At 36.0% G+C, this 19,821-nt stretch overlaps 1 protein-coding gene across 31 annotated transcripts in view; it reads right to left on the reverse strand.

Annotated features, from left to right (window-relative positions):
* The window catches only part of ZFAND6 (zinc finger AN1-type containing 6), a 74,970-nt gene extending 57,850 nt beyond the window's left edge, over positions 1 to 17,120 (reverse strand). For 14 of the 31 annotated variants that reach the window (XM_081291684.1, XM_081291680.1, XM_081291683.1 and 11 more), the window contains exon 1: positions 16,977 to 17,101. The gene's annotated coding sequence lies outside the window, so the exon portion shown is untranslated. Of the gene's footprint in view, positions 1 to 1,851; positions 1,932 to 6,114; positions 6,140 to 16,976 lie in introns of those variants that run through there. The other 17 variants (XM_081291687.1, XM_081291682.1, XM_081291685.1 and 14 more) reach the window with 7 other exon arrangements.
* Positions 17,121 to 19,821: the final 2,701 nt, after the last annotated feature.

The following is a 19,821-nucleotide window of genomic DNA, read 5'->3' on the forward strand; positions in this document are numbered from 1 at the left end:
ATAGTAAATATTCGTACCCCTCCAATTTCACCAAACTGAATGTGAGCTTCCTTCAGAAAAGGATCACCTTACAACACTTTGTAAATTTACCTGACTAGATTACTACAGCTATCTGACTAGAGTCTGTGCATGCAAGTCAATAAGAACTTGGTATTGAAGCAACAATTTCAAGCAATTAATGGAACAACTTCAGTGTAGTTTTTCACTTTTAATAATCTTCAAAGAACAATTTCCCTACTAAAAGTAAATTATTTTATAAAGTTTCATAACTGCTGAGATTTAGTACTCATTGAGAAGATGCACTATATACTTTAAGCAATTATTTAAATTCTTTTGAAAAAAACAGTCGTGCATTTTCTTTATCAAAGTAAGTAAAACACATTCTTTTCAAGTTATAAATTATAACATTCAAAATTAAATGAGCTGTTGTTACACATTTTACTGTTAGGGGATAGCAGAGAAAATAAAAAGAAGTGAAATATTTGAAATAAAAATTATTCTAAATCAACTTTTTAACATACTTTAATTTTCTTTTTATGTGATGTTGGCTACGTTATTTAACTTTTCTAATGATGTAATATTTGATACAGAGAATATAGGTATGTAGCTTCTGTACCCTACCTGTAAGTTACTGAGCATGTTATTTAACTTGTGTTCACAGGTAGATACTTTACACACCTGGAAACAAATGAACCTTTTACACAAGTTCCAGGCTAACAGCCATTTAAGGAGGTCATCAGCATTTCAAATAGCTCAGATAAAGTGCTTTCAATCTTTGCCTAATCTTCCTCTTAAGACAGACTGGTCAAAAGCTTTTATTAAATGTGAGGAATTCATCAGCTTTGAAATTCATAATTTTCCATAATCACATATGGAAAATTACCTTTACTTTTCCTATATCTCCTTCTAACTTCTAATAACCTGGGGATGGAGCATTCCAAAAAATGGTCAGAAATGCATTTTTAAAAAATATTTTAGTTGTCAATAGACCTTTATTTTATTTACTGATATGTAGGGCTGAGAATCAAACCCAGTGCCTCACCCATGCTAGGTAGGCAAGCACCCTGCCATTGAACCACAACCCCAGCCCCGGAAATGCATTTTTAAAATGTTTGTTTTGGGTTGGGGATGTGGCTCAAGTGGTAGCATGCTCACCTGGCATTTGTGAGGCACTGGGTTCGATCCTCAGCACCACATAAAAATAAAATATTGTGTCCACCTAAAAAAAACTAAAAAATAAATATTAAAAAAATGTTTGTTTTCCTTAAGGCATTTTTAGACTTAGCAAATTTTGAGCACACTCTGGAAGGAAAAACTGTCAATTGCTGGGTAAAGGATGAAGTAGAATGGTATGAGGAAAAAAGCAGAATTCAGCTAAGAAAGATACATAGCTCAGTACCTTAAGGGAAGGGGATTTTGTCAAACCTCAGTTCAAAGTAAGTTTGCTACTTAGGAGCAAAGGCAACTTTGGACAAATCAGTTAGCCTTTTTAAATTGTCTCATTGTTAACTTACCAACAAAACTTAGCACTTAAAGTTATTTTGGGACTACCTGAGAGAATATTTAGCCCAGAACTAGCTGGTGTCATTATGCACCCTAGGCAGTTAAGTTCAAAGGGCAACAAATGATCATTAATGAATTATGAGCAGAGAAAAACCAGACATGACTATACAGTAAATAATGTATTATACAGAGTCAAAATGGGAAGCAAAGATCAGTTAGGTGTCTGTTTTGATAATCTAATTGAGAAATGATAATGTGGCTGCACTAACGGGTAAAAAGAAGAAGTGGACTAATGCTAGAGATACTGGAGTTATAAATGTTAGGAAAGCAGGGCGGGGTAGCACATACCTGCAATCCCAGCTACTTGGGAGGCTTAGACAGGAAGATTGGGAGTTGAGGCCAGCCTAGACAACATAGCAGATGCTCATCTTTAAAAAAGAAAAAAAATTGCTCATTGGGGGCGAAGAAGAAGGAATAATTAGAATGACACCCAGGTTCTTACTTGGATGGTACATTTAGTGAGTTTGATGAACATGGGTCTCAAATTCAGATCTTGAAACCATTACCACACATAGGATTTTAATTAAAGATATGGGACTGGAGATTATCAAGAAAAGTAGAGAGTAAGCAGTGTTAAAAATTCTATTAATTCCATTATGTAATAGTTGAAAAGACGAAACATTTGCAAAGGACACAAGAATCATAAACAGGAAGAAGCACAGCAATGTCATGAAACTCATGGGAAAAGTTTCAAAAAGGAAAAAGCTGTCAAGAGCACTAAATGTTACTGAGAAATCAAGTATAGGGCTCAGAAAAATATAAGAGGGAGAAGGGACCTATGGGCTTAAGGAAGAAAGAAAAAAATGTATGAAGAGGGAAGGGAGAAGGGATGGGAATGGGAAAGACAGTAGAATGAATCGGGTATAACTTTCCTATATTTATATATGAATACACGATCAATGTAACTCCACATGATGTACAACAACAAAAATAGTAAGGTATACTCCATGTATGTATGATAAATAAATATTACTGTCATATATAACTAAAAAAACAATTAAAAAAATTTTTTAAATGTATGGATCTGCTTTCTTCTACCCAACCACTGCTAACCACAAAATTGTTTTAAGTTCATTATTTCCAATAACACCCAAAAACAGAAATCCAAATTCATTCAAACAGGCTCACAGACATCAGTTCATAAATAAGCACCTCTTACATTATCAACAAAAGTCACCTCTTCGAACATTTACCTACTTTCATAAAGAAGGTAGACAGGAAAAGCATTTCGTAACTGTGCAGCTCCCCTATTACAGAGAACAAAGAGACCTTATAAATGCTAAGCCACTGGCTCTAGGTTCTTTCAAGTTTTCTCAACTTACTGCTTATTAAGAATTTTCCTTATATTATTAAGAGGGAAAGTATCACTACATTCCCCTGAATAATCTAAAAATGGATACTCTGACTGCACTCCATATCCCCTCTGTCATTTTTTTTCCCTCCATTCTGAAGGATAAAACAGAGCTATCACTATTCATATCTTGCCCCAACATCTATGTCAATTTAACAGTACTCTTTTCCAGGTAGAAAGCTCATTTTTATTCTTCCCACTGAAAGCAATGAACTAAGAGGATTCTCCCTACTTCTGTCAACCAAGCCAATATAGTAGAATTGCAGTAGAGAATCCATTAAAGATCATAATTTCTCAAAATTTTAGTGTTTTCCAGAGTAAAAGAGTAGGTAAATCTTTACTTGGGTATCCCTTAAAATGTAATCAACAGTCATATTTGACATGATTTTAAATTATATTTACATATCTTCATCTCTACCTGGTAGCAATGATTTGATAAAAAGAAAATAGATTACATTTTCTCAAATTCGGAATAAAGGAAATATTTGTGATGTAAATAAGGAAATTTTTAATTAATTTTAATTTAATTAAAATTTCTCTTCTATTCCAAATGTTAAAAAAACCAAAGTATCTGGAAAAATCATTCTTCAATCATAACAAACAAAACAGACTTAAAAAAAATTGTTTCCCACTGAAAACAAACAGTGAAAAACATACCAACATTAACTATGAAAGTTAGAGATACTAAATTATCAGTTAATTAAAATAAATTTACAGATGGGCTGGGATTGTGGCTCAATGGTAGAGCGCTTGCCTAGCATGCTAGAGGCACTGGGTTCGATCCTCAGCACCACATAAATGTAAAATAAAGATATTGTGTCTACCTAAAACTTAGGAATAAATATTTTTTAAAAAAATAAAAAATAAATAAATTTACAGAAAATAAGTTTAAATTATTTAAACTGGAAAATGACTAGACCATTTAAGATAACACACATTCAACTATAGCTCGCACCAATGAGTTGCAGCTTAGCCCATGGCTTTTTATTGTCCCATTAATTAAATTAGTATTTTTGTCTCAAATTTTGCTTTAAGTTTAAGTTTATTCTGTAACATTTTTTAGCTAGTTCATAAGCTAAACAGTTAAGGCCTATTCCATTTAGCAGAATAGTTAGTAAGAGCATACATAATCAGCAGTTAATGCCAAACAAAGAATGCTCTCAGAGAAACAGAAATAACATGACTAGCACCACTTTGTGTACAGGTATCTTTTTACCTTTAACTGAAAACCTATGAAATACTGTAAAGGTGCTATTATACCATTTAATACTGAGAACTATGCATACGAATTCTGTTTCTAAAGTGTATTTTTAAAAACCCAAAATTCAGAAATGCACAGTGACAATGGCTATTCATACATGTTTGGATACAGGTAATGTTAACTGAAACTATTCCAGCTCCTTCTCTAAAAATGTTTCTGATATATTTTCTTAGAAGGAAATATTTCTTCTGTTGTGTCCTTACCAGAAGCAGCACACACTAAGGAGTGCTGGCATTAACGACAAAGCCAGGATAAAATATTAAGCCCTGTACTTGTTAATAGCAATAACATGTAATAAATAAAATACCCAACAAAGATATATAATTGTTCACTTAAGTGGGTAAAAATTTCCCCAATTTCCTTCAGCTAATTTTAATATCCAGAAAATTGATTTAGATCCATCTTTATCTTGGAAAATGAAGTTTTAAATAGGTTATTTGTTTAAGGAAAAACTAAATGAATAACTCAGAGAGCTCCAGAGGCAAAGGATAATAAAAAATTTAAGGGGCTACCCATTAGAGAAAATATGAAGTATGGTAATATAAATTGGTATAACCTTTTTGAAAAGCAATCTGGCCAGTGAATTGTTCATTTCCTTTGATCTAGATAAGCACACTCTAGGGGTTTGTTCCAAAAGAAATAAATCTTTTTAAAAGGGGAAATATTTTAAAGATATCTATAGAAATGTATTCAATGTAATTCCATTTAAAATTATGAAAAATTAGGAACAACCCAAAAATAGAACAGGCAAAAGACTAGGTTAAGGTCAAATCAACTTTCATTGCATATCTACTGGAATTAAAACAATTTTAATAAGAGAGGATACAGCTTAGTGAAAAAATATACAACACTGTACTTATTCACATTTATTGGGGAAAAGCCATAATATATAGAAGGAAAGATGGAGAAAATAAGGCCACCACATAATGATACTGTGGGTATATGGGTGACTTGTTTATTATTATTGTTTAAGCAACAGAGATAGTAGAAAGCATTAATTTAAAAACCTCTGTCTGACTTAGGAATGAACAGCACAGTAAATACAAAGACACTGGCTGAAAATGCTCAGTTGGCATTTGAACTGATAATTGAAATGAACTTTCATATCTTTATCTATGAGAGCAAAGGGCAACATATGTTTTTCCCAAGAAAAAAATATAGTACTGAAATATACAATTATTTCATAAATAAGAAATGTCAACAGATTTGTAGATACTTTCTTTTTCAAGTTTTGGTAGCTTACCTATAGTTTTTTAAAAATACAAATCCATCCACTTCCTGTTTCAAAAAGGTGTTAATTACTTATCTCCCCCTTTGAAAGAAATGAAGAATTTGGAGAAGAAAGCAGTTTTACTTTGTTCTATATAAAAATATATCAATGACCTTTTTAAAACCAAAGCTAAAATTGTAAACATATTAAAAATGTCAGCATATTGCTAAATTTAAAATACACTGGAGTTAAAAAGAAGGAGGACATTCTAGGGGTAAAAAAAAGAAAATTAAACAGCTGGCAATTCAATCCTTTAAAAACAAGTTTAAACCTGCCACACTTATCTGTCTTTTAGCAACTTAACATCTTAGGTTTAAGGAAAATGACACCAAATAGACCTTTATAAGATGTCACTCATAAAAACTGAAAATTGATTGCTCCAACATCCAATCAAAAAGAAAAGCCTGTTATTGGAGATGATTTTGATTCAAAGACTTTTTTTTATGTCACTCTAATTCTGAACTAAAAATAATGATAAAAGAAAGTCAAGTTTGATTCTCTGAACACCTATTTCCTGTCCAAACAGCCCTTTTGTTCTGCTTCCCTGCTTAATTTTAATGTTCAGTTTGCATCAGAAAATAGAAATAACAACACCTAGCATACACAGAAGCATAAAGGAGCAAAAGTACAAAATATAGGATTATTAAGAGATTAGAACAAAAATCCTACCAACAAAACCTCCACAATTTTCTGTTTGCTTCACCTCAGATTAACTTCACTTGAAGCTGTACTCCAAAGCAACCAAACCTGAATACCAAGCTCCACCTTCTCCAATTCTAGTGGCCGAAGAGTAAAATCTCCTCCCTGTTAGTGAAACTGATAATTGTGATTGGATACGGCTAATATCCATTATTTTAAAGAACTTTTCCTTGCTAGCAGGTTAGGTTAAACACACTAAAACCCCCTGGATAAGCTGGTTTCTTAAAGAAACAGTAAGTAATGTTTCAGTTTTCCCATCACATACTATTTGCTTTCTCTTTTGTCTGGGTGAAAAATAAACTAAATAACATCAATGAAAAATCCCACAGAAGAGCGTTTGACATGAAGTTTAGTAATAAAAGTTTTAACCTAAATCATTTATTTTTACACAGCCATGAAGATGACTGCGTTGTTTTAAAAGGCAGATTCTTATTAATAGAATTCACATTTTGTCTGAAAATTTTAAAATGGATACAAAAACCCATTATAAAATTTTGCTAAGAGTATTAGTATGTTCTCTAAGACTTAAAGATGATAATTTGAGTGAAAATATGCATTAAAATACTGAATGCAAAAGATTCATTTCTAAGTGATCAAATTCACTGACAAGCTCTCAATAAATATAACACAGTAAAATTTTCAACAACATCAAAGATTGATAATTTCCATCTAAGACTGAAAGAAAAACTAGGCAGAAATATTATTTCTATATTAGTACATTTAACAAAGTGACACTGTATGTTTTGCCAAGGTTAATGCTTACAAATGGAGTTCTAAAAGGAAAAGACAATTTGTTCTAATCACAAGTTCAGGGATAGAGTATTTATTTATTTATTTATTTCTGCAGTGCTGGGGATTAAACCCAGGGTACATACTAGGTAAATGCTCTACCCAAGCTATACCCTCAGGCCCAGGTATAAAGTTTAAGAAGGTTTTTCTTTTTCTTTTTTTGGAACTGGGGATTGAATGTAGTAGGGGTACTTAACTATGGAGCCATATCCCCAGCCCTTTTTTGTTTTCAGACAGGGTCTCATTAAGTTGCTGAGGCTGGCTTTGACCTTGTGATCCTCCAGCCTCAGTTTCCCCAGTCACTGAGATTATAGACATGCGCCACTATGCCAGGCTTAATGGTTGTTTTTTTCTTTTTTCTTTTCTTTTTTTTTTTTTTTTTGAGGTGGGGGGAGAGAGGGAGGGAATTTTAATATTTATTTATTTATTTTTAGTTTTCAGCAGACACAACATCTTTGTTTGTATGTGGTGCTGAGGATCGAACCTGGGCTGCACGCATGCTGGGCGAGCGCGCTACTGCTTGAGCCACATCCCCAGCCCCTTAATGGTTGTTTTTATTAAATTACTTATTTATTTTAATTTGTTATACATGATGGCAGAATGCAATTTATTTCATATTATACATATAGAGTGCAATTTTTCAAGTCACTGGTTGTACACAAAGTATTTTCACATTCATGGTTGTTTTTTAAAAGAAGGATGGAAACTACTGTGTACCCACTTCAAGGTGTCATGGATATCCTGAAGTGCAGCTGAAAGACATATTCCTTTTAAACTACTCAATAAGCTACAGTAAATGGTATTTTTACTACAGAGATTCTAAAGAGACCATACAGGTACTTTGATTTTTAAACAAAAAAGATTTGCTGTGACTTTATACATGACTTAGTTTGCTACATTTCATGATATAAATTTGTTTTCATTAGAACTGCTATGATTTAGTAGCCTGACCCAATCAAGCATCACTCTGACATTAATTGTTTTCTGATTAGGTCAAAAGTATTTAATGTGTTAAGTATAATTTTCACCTCTATCAAAAATTCTGACTCAGACTAGGGTTGTGGCTCAGTGGTAGAGCACGTGTGAGGCACTGGGTTCGACCCTTAGCACCACATAAAAATAAATAAAAGTATTGTGTCCATCTGCATCTTTAAAAAAAAAGTTCTGTTATTCATAAAAATGGAAAATTAAAGCGAATTAACATGGCTTCTTAAAGCATGCTTTTAATGTTTATATATTTAATAATTTTAATTTAGATTTAGTCTCAAAGTTCAAAATCTTGCAACCATTTTTTTCAGAAAGAAAACTCACATATTAAAACACAAAATCAACAAAATTGTTTTGAATACAAAGAGAAGTCTTTGTAACAAACTGAAAATTCACATAATTGCAACCTGACATGAATATGTAGCAATACCCTGCTAAAGCCCAAACAGCTGCGCAATCTATTATGCCCTTTAAGTGGACAAATTGAAAGAGCCAATTCACAGTGGTCTAGTCCCAAGATCCTTTGCAAGGAATCACTGCTTTGAATGCCCAGCACTTCATGAGTCAAGTTCAGGTTTTCCTCCCGCTGTGTGCATACTCTACAAAAGAACATAGAGGAGGTAAAAGAGGTACAGAAGCAATCAGCAGAAAGAATACATAATTTGAGTTATAGTCTAAAACTTGAGGAAAACAGCCCCAAAAAAAGATTATAGAAAGAGATGGCAAAAGTTTTGTTCTTAAAATGTAGCAAGCATAAAATTAGCAGAGAGTCAATGGGAACCAAATAAACCTCTGCTCTGATGTCTATTTTTCATTTCAAAGTTAATTATTTGCATGAAACAGATACAAATTATATACTAATATAACACCAAGACCACTCTCAATCTATAACCAAGAAAAAGGATGGGAGATGTGGGCTTAGAGATTTCAGATTGTCTAGGACTTACTTGAAAGAACTTTGAGGTAATAATTATGTTAGGTGGCTTGCAGATGAAAACTAAGGGTGTTTTACTCCAATTCTAAATCAGCAACAGACGAAAACAACAAAACTAAATAAAAGAAAGCAATATCAAGACCATAAATTGTATAGTACGAAACAACATTACTTCATAGGAACAATAAGATACCACAAAAGTTCCCTCCCAGCTTGCATGCCACTTTTTTTTTTTTTAACATCAAGTATTCAAAGAATGTATTGTATAATCTTTGCAGGAGCCCAGAGATTTTCCCCAAACATATCAGCTAAAATCAAGTTAGAAGAAGCCACTGAACAAGTTGGTCCCATTTTATTTTTGATAAAAAAGAGACTATTAGAAAGAAATTTCAGTGGGATACATACAGAGTAAGGCAAAAACTTTGAATTTTAAAGGACTAAAATAGTTCAAACTGTTCTTCCTACAAAAGAAATTAATCCTGGGCATTCTCCCTGGACACAATTGGTGGTTTATGCAGTAGTTGATGAAAGGACCAACCTGACATCAGCAAAACATGACTGGATCAATAAAAATGAAGTTTGAAAACCACCATCCAAGGGATAATTTTTTAAGAAATACCATTCAAAAAAATATCTCCATGGCAAATATTCTCCTCCTACAAGAGTAAGGTATATGAACTTGGAAACTTCTGGTGTAAATCTTCTAACCCATAATGGAAAAAAATATACAACACGTATTTGGGGAGTTGGAGAGGGTAGTTATGGTCCATTCAGGCAACACTGAATAAAAAGGAAACATTAAGGCAACATACAGATAAGAAAGCATAAACCAAATTGATAGGAAAAGAGATCTCTGTAAAAGAGACAGTAAGGCCCTTTGTTTTCAGTCTAAAGGAATAAACAAGGTCACCAATAAATGCAAACTGAAAAGAAACAGGGATAATAATGAGACAAAAGTGTAAGTAAAGGAAAAAGTATTCACAATCCTCAAATAATATTTTTCACGTTCCAAATAATATGACAGATATCTAAGTAAAACTGCTAGACATAGAAAAATGTACAAAAAATAGACTGGTAGGCTTTTCTTTATTTCCTTCTGTCTCCTTAGCTCCCTAAACCAGAAGAAAAGCAATTAAAAGATTGGATAAGGAAGATTAATTTTTACAAAAATATATTAAAAGGAAAGCGTCTTGACAATTAAAAAAAAATCATGGGAGTTTATAACCCACTTGATTCTAATGTATGAAATATGATATGGCAAGAGCTTTGTAATGTTTTGAACAACCAATAAAAAAAAAATTCACTCACAAAGAAAACTAACAATTCTGCAAAGTAAACGTTGATAAGAGTCTCTTGTCAATTAAACAATGGCATTCAAAGTTACCAAAGGCAGGTTATTCACTTACCAAATCATTTGAAAACCTACTATGTGCTAGGTATAATTTGCTGTTATACTATGGTCAACAAAATAAACAGTCTCTACCTGTGTAAAAACTTCTGGTCTAGAGGGGGTGGGGGTTGTAGCTCACTGGCAGAACACTTGCCTAGCATGTGTGAGGCACTGGGTTGGAGCCTCAGTGTCACATAAAAACAAACAAACAAATAAAGACATTGGGTCCATCTACAAATAAAAATTTAAAAAACAAAAACTTCTGCTCTAGAATCAGATCAGTACTGTCCAAAAGAAATATAACTACAGATATATGTTAAATTCATTGTAATTATATATTTTATTTAACTCAAAATAGCAAATTTTAACTTCAATATATAATTATTTTTAAAAACTGAGATATTTTCATTCCTGTTTTGTACTAAAAGTCAAGTTCATACTTATAGGACACCTCAATTCATGATTAAAATGTGACTATTTTAATTTAAATAAAGCATGGTAGCCATTAACTATATAAACAAAGATTAATTTTTATTATAGTGGAAGACTCCAGATCCTTCCTATTCAGTACAACAGCCAAAAGTCACATATAGCTACTGAGCACCTGATATGGGACTAATACCAGTGAGAAACTAAATTTTTAATATTTTTTAATTTTAATTAATTAAATAGCCATAAGTGCCTGGTAACTACCAGACTGTAAAACATAGCTCTGGAGGAAGAAACAGACAGTAAAATAAATCACACATACTTAATGAATTTCAACTGTTACAAATGTTTATGAAATGCCCAATATGAAATACAACTATAGAGCAACAGGACCTAACCTATTTTGTGGTATTAAGGAAGATTCCCCAAGAAAGTCACAATTAAGCAAAAAAAACCCCAAAAAACCAAAAACCCCAACAACAACAACAAAAAAACAAACAGCATATGCAAAAGTCTTAAGTAGAGAAAAGTGAAAATATAGTAGAACAGTGATGAAAAGTACAAAGGGGCAAAATAAAATGAACTATGTGTAGGACTCCATTTGAATCACTGAATCCAAATAAACTGGACAGGATGGTGGAGGAGAGGTGGAAGCAGTCCCACCACTTGAAGATAATAAAAGTGTCCAAAATAAGTCTTACAATAAAGTTTGTCCCATTCTCCTCCCTCAATAAAGTCCAGTCATTCCAATTTTCTGTTAAGTTCTAAATCAAGCCACGTACTCTGTGTACCCTTTGAGCTATCAGTTCAACACTGGGCAATTTCTTCCAGCCCCTCTTGATCTTACAACTCAGAATCAGAGTTCCAAATTTACCACACAGGACAAGCTTTGAAGGCAGTACTATAGTTGGAAAATGGATGTGTGGTTCAAAACTGTAAAGCAATTTTTACCAAAAAAAAAAAAAGATTTTTTTTGCCAAAAAAAATTATTAAAACTGTTCTCGGGTTGGGGTTGTAGTTCAATAGGGGAGCACTTGCCTTGCACAGGTTAAGGCACTGGGTTTAATCCTCAACACCACATAAAAATAAATAAATAAAATAAAGGTATTATGTTCCATCTATAACTGAAAATTTTTTTAAAATGTTCTGAACCAATTGGGGAAGATAAAGAAATTTTCAAACACACTGGTAGTATAAATCAATTTAAATATTACATCCTATGAGAGACATTCTCAGGACACCTAATTAGTACCTTCCATTTCTTTACTTTCTAGCACTTGGCAAAATCTGAAAATTATTTGTTGGTCTGTAAATTCCATGAAGGCAAAGACCCTGTCTTGTTCAAAGTTGCATCCTCGGCACTTAGCACACTGTGAAATGAAGCAGGTGCTTATGTTGTCGAAACAATAAAAATTGTTAACTGCAAGAATTTTTAAAATAATATATCTTATTAAATATATACAATTATATGTAATGCATAAATATATTAATTACATAAATGTGTGTATGTGTATATATATAAAGTAGCTCTGTGTTAGTATATCTGAGTAACATGAGTGAAGTTCTAGGTCAGATCCCCAGCAACCAAGAATTTGTTTGGGGAATGGGGGTTTGGCAGGGCGGAATTCAGTAGTATTAAATAAGCAAAAAAGTACCAAGTGTATGTGCATTTTTGTAAGAAAAAGGTGGTTTTATTTCAGGGAAAGAAGAAAATAATATTCTTTAAATGGGGCTGCAATAATTGGGTAACTATTAAGCCATAAAAGGAAAGTATTAATCAAAAATTCTTAAAAACAGAACTAGGGAATGAAGGAAGGGGAGGGGGGAAGAAGAAGGCTCTACTACTGAGTTATACTTCCAGTCCCTTTTATTTTATTTTTTTTTTTAAAGAGAGAGTGAGAGAGGAGAGAGAGAGAATTTTTAATATTTATTTTTTAGTTCTCGGCGGACACAACATCTTTGTTGGTATGTGGTGCTGAGGATCGAACCCGGGCCGCATGCATGCCAGGCAAGCGCGCTACCGCTTGAGCCACATCCCCAGCCCACCCTTTTATTTTTTGAGACAGATTCTTGCTAAATTGCTGAGGCTGGCCTGGAATTTGTGATCTTCCTGCCTCAGCCTCCCAAGTTGCTGAGATTACAGGCATGAACCATTTTGTACCTGAATTAAAATTTGTATTTTTAATACATGATTATTTAGTGGTAAACATGTCCTCTAGAAATTTACATTTGAACAGGGAATAGACAAAAAACAAATAATTATTTCAGATGACAGGTTCTATAAAGAAAGCAGGGTAATTAGTAGTCAATGAAAGCCATCTATGAAGGAGTGATTACTGGAGAGAAATATGACTGAGTGCTCCAGGAAGAAGGAACATTTTTAAGGGAAAAAGTTTGGCATACTCAAGAATCTTGAAAAGGCCAGGATAGATAAAGACGTAGGACTTAGAGTGAGAATGGTAGGAGGGATGTCTAAGAAACAGGCAGGACAACACAGTTTTGGAGTCACATTGTTCAATTTGGTAACCACTGGTCACATGTAGCTGCTGAGCAGTTGAAACATAGCTAGTTGAACTGAGATGTACTGCAAGTGGATCACACATCAGATTATAAAAACAATTTTAAAAAAAGTAAAATATTCCATTAATAATTTCTTATATTGATCATATGTAAAAACATTGCCTTTTGGGTTAAGTAAAATATATTTAACCTCTTTCTTTTTGTAATGTGTAGTTTGCACTATTTTTATTGGCTCAACCAGTCCAGTGTATACAAACCACAATAAAGAGTTTGAATTTTATTTTGTGTTTTTAAAAACCACAGACGGGGTTTGAGCCTGGGAAGATGATAATCTAATATACATATTTTTAAATTATTGTTGTCCAGAGCAGCAGCCAGGGGAAAAGTTAAAGCAAAGATACCAATTACATGACTACTATTATCATCTTATATAAAACAATGGTATTGAGACAAATTATATTTGGAATAAATTTTGAAGATATAGACATCCTAACACTGTTTCAAATTAACTTTTAGTTTAGGAAATAAAAAATTCAAAGACCAAAGGAGGGCTGGGGATGTGGCTCAAGCGGTAGCTCGCTCGCCTGGCATGCGTGTGGCCCGGGTTCAATACTCAGCACCACATACAAACAAAGATGTTGTGTCCGCCGAAAACTAAAAAATAAATATTAAAAATCTCTCTCTCTCTCTCTCTCTCTCTTTAAAAAAAAAAAAAGAACAAGGGAATGCCTGACAAAATGTTAAATGGTCATCTATGGTGGTGTTATGAGTAGCTTTTGTTATCTTTCTATTTCTTCTAAAGCTTGGGGTGGAAATAAGGAACACACAAATTATTACTTCCCTTATAACCAAATACAAAAATGAGGTTTGTTTTTTTTTTTTAAAAGCAGGGCAATAGAGTTCTACCAAAACAAAGTAAAACATCCTGATATTTATCTGTAAGCTACATATAATAAAAATGCTCTACTCTCATGCCTTCAAATAAAAACAAGTTATTCAAAGTTATACATGCATGTTTCTCTCTCTCACACACACAAGAAATTAAGGAGGGCTGGGGTTGTGGCTCAGAGGCAGAGTGATTCGCCTCGCATGTATGAGGCACTGGGTTTGATCCTCAGCACCACATAAAAATAAAGATATTGTGTCCACCTATAACTAAAAAATAAATATAAATAGATAAAAAAGAAATTCAGGAACTATTGCTCCCTCATTTGTCTCTGCAGTGTCTTAGAATGACAAAGACTGCACTAGAAGCACACTTTGGGGCATTATCTAACCTCCAAAATACTTATAAATCCTGAAATACCACATATTTTTTTTCTTTTCCAAAGACACACAATGTGACTGCATAGAGTAGCACCTTGGTCTTAATGCTTTCCCTTAAAGGCTCTGCCATTTGACAGGTGTTTCCCTTAACCAAAGTCCACAAGAATCTGGTAAGATATACTTAAGGAAGTTTCTTTTGTTACAAGAGTATGCAAAAGTAAAGAAGTTTTTAAGAGTAACTTGCCTGAGATTTGAGGCAAGGGAAGTAAGACAGAACAACATGCAGTGTTTTTTCTACTACACTATTTTTGAATGAAAAAGGATATCAAATTGTGCCAAACTTTTTATAATGTAATTTTTAAGGAAAAGATTCATTATATAAAGATGAACAGGAATATTGGTTTCTTATACAAATGTTCAACTAGGAACTGATCACTATGGTTATGATCTTTCATTTAAACAGAGAATCCTTTTTAAAATTCATTTTATTTCTAAGTGTTTAATCTACTTCTGATTATCTAAAAGTTTCTAATACAATCTATATTTATTATTGCTCTAGAAAAACTCTTGTACTTGTGCAACACGAACTGGAAACAAGAAATATTCATATAGCACAGCTGTCAAAAGCAAAACAAAATAAAAAACACCACCATCTAGATGCCCTTGAGTTATGGAAAGTTAACAAGAGTATTATAAAGCAATGAGATAAATGAACCACAGTCATATACTAATATGCTGAAGTTTAAAAGACAAGAAAACTAAAGGGCCACATTGTTTGCAGCAAGTATGTGATTAAACTACTATTTTTAAAAAGCAAGAGAATGATAAACAGAAAATTCATGCAAGTACTATGTTTACTTCAGTAAGAAGAAGCAGGGTTACAGGGTAGATAGAAACTCATAAGCAGATGCAAATTTTGGTAATGTTCCAGTTCTTGGTTTAAGGGGAGGAGTCATGCATTTTTAGTATATCTTTCTATACTATGTCGTTTCATGTACCAGGGAAAAGAATTGTGATATTAAATTGTGATATTAAATATGCTTTGATTACTTAATTTTTAAGAAATATCTGACATACAATAAGTTGCATAGGGTAAAATGTGATGTATTGACATATGTATACTTGCGCAGGAAATCATTGCTACAATGAAGATAATAAATCCACTAATTCTTAAATTTTCCTCCTGTACATTTGTGATCCCTGTCTTCTTTAAAAACATTTTTAAAACAAAAAAGCCCCAAACAACAAAAACAAACAAAACAACAAAAAACCCTTAAGAAAACCTGTTTTGGAAATTTAAATATGTACACTCCACAAAATATTCTTACTAATGCTCTGGAGACTGTATGTTAATTTTGCAACTGCCCTAAAACTGGCGACATGATTATTACATATCTTAAAAGTTTATGGTATTTTCCTGCCTGTATTTCCAGCGACTCGGGAGGCTTAGGCAGTAGGACTGCAAGTTCCAAACCAGCCTGAGCAATTTAGCAAGAACCTGTCTCAAAATAGAAAATACACAAGGCTGGCAACGTAATTCAGTGGTAGTGTCCCTGGATTCAATTCCCAGTACAGGATGAAAACACACACACACGCACACACACACAGTTTATAGTATTTTACATTTTAAAAAAAAATCAAATTCCGAATTTGGGTGTCAAGAGGAATTTAATCTCGTTTCTCTTCTCGGAGGATTCAAAACCATTAAGGCTGCTCAGTTTTTATCGCTGAACAACTTAATATACATTGTCTGTAGGTAACCCCAGGTCCCAGCTTCTTCACGCCAATTAACAACTTTGGAGTCGTGAAGTTAAGTTAGGAGTTTTAACTGTGTGGTTAGCAGAGTATTCTAAAATAAAGTTAAAATGATCAGAAACACAATATTCTTCGTTAATTGTTTATCGCAACTACACTTAAAGACTTGAAAAATACTATTTCAAAAGAACAAAAAGAAAACTCGGAATTCTAAGCAACCCAAACAAGACCAGGGAAAAGAAAGATTAACTTCCGAACCCCTCGGCAGACAGAAGGGAGTTTGACACGCTCCATTTTAACCCCCTCACAGGTTTCTTAAAACCCGGCAGGTGGAAAAACATTCCAAAGAGGACCTCAGACTGAGAGGAGGGCGGGGCGCAACGGAGGACGCCCGGGGTCCCAGAACCCCCACCCGCCAACTGCTCGGAATGGGGACAGGGCGGTTGGCGTCCGCGCCTCCGCGGCCCGCAAGTAGTAGGGTCCTGGACCCCGGCGCGCCCACCGACGGGAAGCCGGCCCAGGACTGCGAGAGCCCGTCGCGCCCCAGCCCGGGCCCCGGTCCCTGGCTAACGCGGAGCCCGGGCCAGCGAACGCGCGGCCACGACGGGCCCACCACCTGCTGCGCCCGCCTGAAGCCCTCCGCTTCCGGCTCGCCCGCGCCGGGAGGGGCCGGGGGCGGACCTCGCCTCAGGCCGGTGGGGGAAGGGAGCGGGCGGGGGAGGGGCAGCCCAGGGCCGCTGGTCTGCCGGCCGTGCTCCTCACCTGGCGGCGGCTCTCTCCGCCTGACGCGCTGCCCGCCGCCGCCGGTCGCCGCCGGTGAATGGGGACAGGTGAGGCCGCCGAACCCCAGCTCGCTCCCGCCCCGCAGCCTCCGACCCCTCCGTCCGCTGTTTATTAAACTTTTCTGTTTGGTTGTTCGGCCTATGACGTGACCGCCTAGGAAAGCCCTAGGATTGGCCAGTGCCCCGCGCTGACGCGGCATCCCCCGCCCGCAGCCTAATTATTACCGGCCAGGGCGGAGCTGCGGGACGAAGGAGGCGGGGAGGGGCGGGGCTAAATCTCGGAGCATGCAACCATTGGTCGGAGCCGAGGTGAGGGGCGGGACGGAACGAGGAGAGACGCTCCTCCTCCCTTTCCACCTCCACTGTCCTTTCTTTCGCGCTTTCGGGGGGCCTTTCCTGTCTTAGTTTCTCGCTCTTTTACTGCGGACAGTTATAGGGGTCCTGCAGATACTTAAAATGGTCTGGTAATATAGGTTAGGTACCTCTGGTACCTCAGAATGAGCGGCGTGTTCCTGTCTCATACTGAAGCGCCAGGAAGAGCTGTGATCCACCTGCCAGTAGTCAAAGAAGAAATCCTGAGCTTCCATTCCCCACATGCAACCAAATTGCCCCTGTCTTTGCTAGTCCAAAGTCCGAGTTCTGTGTGCATACTAGGAGGCAAACCTCTGTCCTGTCCTGACCAGGACTTGGAAAGAGAAGCGATTAGAAGCGTGCACACAGATGTAACACACACTTGCACGGTTGCACACGCCCCCACAAGAACCTTCAGATTCCAGCCTTTTCTTAAAGCACGGGTTCTGGGTTCCAGGTGCGTGCAGCAGGCCGTGCTGCTGCTCTGGTGCAAGGGGTGATCGGAAGAATGGCTCCTCCGAAATTTCTCAGCCTTTGTTCGCACTTCATGCAATACAAGCAGGAAGTACAGGATACTTAGTTCGAGGTCTTTTAATCCTACGGTGAAATTCGAATACGGTTCACAGGAGGCTGGGCCTTTATTTTAGATTTTGATATTTTTTAGTCATGGATTTTTTGCATTAATATTAATTTTTTTTTTTTTTAAAAAAAGGGTCTCATTAAAGCTGGCCGAAGTGGCACGCGCCTATAATCCCAGCGACTCAGGGATTTGAAGTGAGGCAGGAGGATCTCAAATTCAAGGTTAGCCTCAGCCACTCAGTGAGGCCCTCAGCAATTTAGAGAGACCCTGTCTCAAAAATAAAAAGGAGTCAGGATGGTAGAGAGCTCCTGGGTTAAATCCCCAGTACCCCATTTAAAAAAAAAAAGTTTATCTTGATTACTGAGTTTTTGATGACCCTTGTATTTTATGCCTGAAGTATTTCACTGGTTTTCCAGTAGTGGGGGCTCAGTTTGAGAGGTGGGATTTCAACATCGCAGACCAGCATTGGGTTTAGGCTTCTTGCCCTGGGCCTTTAGGATAAAAAGCCATCTATTGTGGAAGGGGAGATAGGGTCAGAAAGGCCCTCAAGGAGTAGTTGGTATTAGTTTCTGATTAGGAAGAGTGAAGACACCCGCTGGGAAAGACGGAAATTCCTACTTAAAGAGGCCCCAAGATGCAAGTTGGGTTTGAAAAACACTGTCTAATTTTGTGAGGTGACAAATAGGTGCTTCAAGGGCTTAGAAAGTGTGAAGCATCTGAAGCTAAACCTACGGCAAGAAATGGGAGCAGGACTGTAGAGTGTGCTTGCCCAGGGCCTACAGGTGTTCAAAGTGTGTTTTTAAGAAATATTCAAATTCTATTTAAAGTATGCACATATAAACAATGTGCTAACCCAACAAAAGAAGATTTTGCCTAAAGATATCATCTCTGATAATGGAGACAAGATTATAATGGAGACTAGAGGTTGTTTTAGATTCAGCTATGACAGGTATAAAACACCAAATTGAAGCCTGGCATGGTGGTGTATGCCTATAATCCGAACAGTTCAGGGGGCTGAGACAGGAGGATTGCAAGTTCAAAGCCAGCCTCAGCAATTTAACTTAGCAAGGCCCTAAGCAACTCAGTGAGACCCTCTCTCCAAATACAGTACAAAAAAGGGCTGTGGATATGGCTCAAAGGTTGAGTGACCCTGGGTTCAATCCCTGGTACCAAAACAAAACAAAACAAAAAAACAGACTGAGTAGTTGACTTAGTGGTAATCCGGAAGCCACTATAGAACTGAGAAGGGAAAGAAGTGGTGGATTATTGATAGATAGTGCTTGATAGTAGGAATAACTTTGCAACCAGGGGTTCATTCACTAGTTTGTGGTCATTGGGTAATAGAACTGTATGGAAAAAAAAATTAGGGTTTTCTCTGAGGTTCAAATTCTTGCTCAGACACATTTTGAGTCAGTGACATTAAACAATAGCATAACCTCCCCAGGTTTCATTTTTTCCTACAAACTTGGGAAATGTCAGTGAACAAAACAAAGATCATTGCCTTACAGGGTTTTAATTTTTAATGGAAGGACTTCAAATAATAAACTTAATACAAGATTTGTATATGTTGTGAGTTAGAAGGTGGAAAGTGGAATTGAGAGAAGAAAAACTAGAGCATGGTAAAGGCTGGTGGAGTGGGGGAAGATTGCAGTGTTAGGCAGTGTAGTCAGGGCAGGCCTCACTGGGAAGGGGTTTGAGCAGAATCATAAGAGGTGAGGGTCATGTGAGGAACATTCCACATTGAGAAAATTGTTAGAACACAGGTCTCAAGTAGAGAACAGTAAGGAAGCTGGGGTTATTATAGCCAAGTGGGCCTGGGAGGAATAGGAAAGGAAGATAGCAAGTAAGGGAGGACCAGATTATTCAGGGTCTTGTGGGCCATTTTGTATACTAT

This window comes from Spermophilus citellus, assembly GCF_964194105.1.
Source record: "Spermophilus citellus genome assembly, chromosome: 4".
In the NCBI taxonomy this organism is placed as follows: domain Eukaryota; kingdom Metazoa; phylum Chordata; class Mammalia; order Rodentia; family Sciuridae; genus Spermophilus; species Spermophilus citellus.